Genomic DNA, 3,959 nt, shown 5'->3' on the forward strand with positions numbered 1-3,959 from the left:
TGTATCTGTTATTTACACAGTGATTTGTGGACTGAAGAATTAGCAGTGAAGTTTGTAGTTTATGCTATTAGTCACAGATAAGGTACTGTGGCAATTAAACTTTGAACTGTGATGTTGGCAGACTAGTATTATTTAACTAAACTGTGGTAACGGAAATTCATGCATGTCAGAATCATGGAAAGTGAGGACAACCTGCATATAATTTTTTCCTCTAATCACTGCTTTAGCTGTGTCCCACAAATTTTGATATTTTGTGTTTCCATTTTCATTCAAGTCAAGTTATTTTCTGATTTCTCTTTGGACTTTGACACATAGGTTATTTACAAGTATGTTGTTTAATTTCCAATATTTGGAGGAGTTTCTGAGATTTCTTTTTGTTGTTTATTTCTAATTTAATTTCCTTATGGTTGGAGAACATACTCTGTATGATTTCCATTCTTATAAAATTATTACCGCTTGTTTTGAAGCCCAGTATATAGTCTCTTCTGATGTTTGATTCATGTGTTCTTGAAATGAATGTATCTTCTATTGTTGTTGTGTGGGATGTCTGTAGGTATTCATTAGGTCAGGTTCATTGATACTTACTGATTTTTTTTTTCCTGCTTGTTTTATAAATCATTGTGAGAGGGATGTTGAAATCTCTAGCTGTAATTGTTAATTTATCCATTTTTCCTTGCATTTTTGTCAGTTTGGGTTCATGTGTCGTGTGGCTCTGTTGTTAGGTGCATGTACATTTATAATTGTTATATCTTCTTGCTGTATTTTGATCCTTTTGCAATTTTGAAATATACCTCTTTGTTTCTAATAATATTTGTTACGTTGAAGTCTGTATTGTCTGATATTAATAAATAGCTACTCCAGCTCTCTTACGCTTATAATTTGCATGGTATTTTTTCCCATCTTTTTATTATCAATGTGTTTGTCTTTGAATTTAAAGTGAATCTCTTTTAGACAACGTATAGTTGGTTCTTATTGTTTTATCCAGTCTGACAGTTTCTGATGGGAGTATTATTCTATTCCCCGTTAATGTAATTATTGATTTGGTTTGATTAATGTTTACCATTTTGCTGTTTGTTTTCTATTCATTTTATCTCTCTTTTGGTTCCTGTTCTTCTTTTGCTGTTTGTGTGTGTGTGTGTTAGAAGAATATTTATCAGTATACCATTTTAATTCTCCTGTTGAATTGTTAGTTGTAGTTCTTTGTGTGTGTATGTGATATTGCTATAGGGATTACAATATGATATTTCACTTCTTATAGCCTACTTCACGTTGATACTGCTCTTTTTTTCTGGTAAAATATAGAAACTTTGTACTAGCATAGCTCCATTTTTGAACCTCCCCAACTATTCCAGGCGGCTTTTGTTCTTTTAGTCATGTACGTTACACTTATATTTGTCATAAATTTGACAATATGATGTTACATTTTTGCTTTAAAAAGTATTTTAAAGAAATTAGAAGGAAGAGAAAAAAAGTGTCTGTGTTTAGAGCCTTTATATTTACCTACATACTTTAAAAAATGTCTAGTGTCCCATGGATTTATCATCTGGTGTTATTTCTTCAGCCAGAAAGACTTTCTTTAGTGTTTCTCAGAGATCAGTTCTGCTAGCAAATATTTTATCTGGAAATGTCTTCATTTTGCCATTTTTAAAGGAAAGTTTCACTGAATAGAGAGTTCTTGGTTGACAGGTTGCTTTCTTTTAGTACTTTGAGTATGTCTTTCCAGTATTTCCTGGCCTCAGTTTTTTGTGTGTGTTGAAAATTCTACCAATAATACTATTATTCTCCTATGCATGTTGTGTCTTTTTTATTATTGTTGTCTTTTTATTGTTGTGTCTTTTTTATTGCTGCTTTCAAGATTTTTCTCTTTATTTTTCAGCAGTTTAATTATGATGTGGCTAGTTTCCTAGGTATCCTACTTGTGATTTGCTGAGCTTCTTGGATGTGTAAATTAATGTTTTTCATTAATTTTGTTAAGACATTTCTCCAAATATTTTTTTCATCTCTTTCTCTCCCTTGTTTCTAGCACGCCAAATACACATATGCTGGAATGCCTAATATTGATCCAAAGATCTCTGAGGTTCTGTTTAGTTTTTTAAAATATATTTTTTGTTCTTTGGGTTGGATAATTTCTAGTGATATATCTTCAAGTTTACTGATTCTGGTTTTGCCATCTGCTTTCTCAAATATACTGATGAGCCCATCTGGAGAAATTTTCACTTCAGCCTTAGAATTTTCATTTTTAAAAAATTTTTAAATTTATATAAAATAAACATTACTCTTTCTTTAAATTTTGGCAAAGGCCTAGAGTAAGTTAAATACCACCACAACCATGATACAAAAAGTTCTGTTACTTTCAAAATTTCCTCTTGCTGCCTCTTTATGGTCAAACTAGTTCTTTTATATATGTTTTTTCTCTTTTGAAATGGCCTGTTTGTTCACTCATTCCTTAGCATCTTTTCCTTTAATTTTTTGAATATTTTTATAATAGCTTCTTTGAGATCTTTGTCTGCTAAATCCAATATTTCCACCCACTTGGAGTCAGTTTCTATTGACTGATTTTGTTCCTTAGTATAGGTCTCATTTTCGCGTTTCTTTATGTGTCTAGTAATTTTTGGTTGAAAATGCTACATTGTAAACTGTATATTGTAGTGTCTCTGGATTCTTCTGGTCTTTCTGAGGGTTTTGTTTTTGTTTCAGAGGCACTTGCTTGGGCTCAAACTCTGACATCTGTTTCTCTCATAGAGTGCCATCATTGATGTCCCTGCTTAGTGTTTTTGTTTGTTTGTTTTTTATGCCTGGAGCTCTAAAGGACTCTCCTGCACCTGCATAAATTGGAGGTGAGCTAGCGATTTGAACAGAGGTTATATTAGACATCTAAAGCCACTATGGCTTCCACTCCGCTGCCTGAGTTGTGAATATGTCAGATGCTTTAAAAATACAGCAAATTTGCAAGTCTTTGTAGACTTTCACTCACTGCTGGGCTCTCTAGGGTCTCTTTGCACAAACATTTTGGCCGTCAGACAGGGACATAGGGAGAGTTTATTACTGCAAACTTTCTGTGACTCTTTTGCTCCAAAATTCTCCCTGTTAAATTTCTGGCTGCTCTGCTATCAGCATTAAACTGTATCCTGTTGATTTGCATTCTCTCTCAGTGCTCCATAAACTAGGGATGGGAAATAAGAAAACCCTAGGAAAGAATGCCACACACTCCCCATTCTTAGCTAATGAAGTAGAATTTTTTGATGAGTAAACACTTTTCAACTTGTGAACTGCCTTTAGTACTTTTCCAAAACCCTGAATTCATTGTTTTAAAAATTATTTTATTCAGTTTTATGTTCATTTACTGAGGAGAAGAATTCCATGACTACTTCATGCCACCACTTTTGGAAGTAAGGTCCATCTTCAATTACTCACCTGATAAACTTACATGTTATTGTGTTTTAAATGGCCTGTTACCCTCCCAATTCTCTGTTTTACTTCTTCTGCCCTCTACTGTATCTTTATATCTGTTTGATTTTTCCTCTTTATTGTTTCAGACAGGGAGACTAGACTTGACACCCTTCAATTGGATATACTTGGAGATATTTCCTTCCATAAGGAGATACTGGAAAGTGACAGAGGGCATCATTCACTGCACTCTATTTTAAAGGTCTGGCAAAGTGATAACCAGCTGGAGAGGGATCAGGAAAATCAAGACAGTCTTCTTGGGCAAGTCATGGTCATCAACAACAAAAGTTATTGATGAGTCAGGCCATACACATAATGCATTTGGAAAAATATTTCATGACTGCACAGACCTAGATACTTTAAGACAAAGACTGTGTAAATGTGATTCATTTGGAAAGATCTTGAAACCTAATATAAACCTATTCAGTTGTAATAGGGATTATGCAAGAAAAAACACTGATGAGAATTTTGCATGTGGGAGAACACCTAGTTTTTCCTATTCTAAGCATGAA

Source organism: Equus przewalskii, chromosome 13 (assembly GCF_037783145.1).
Source record: "Equus przewalskii isolate Varuska chromosome 13, EquPr2, whole genome shotgun sequence".
NCBI classification, from domain to species: Eukaryota; Metazoa; Chordata; class Mammalia; order Perissodactyla; family Equidae; genus Equus; species Equus przewalskii.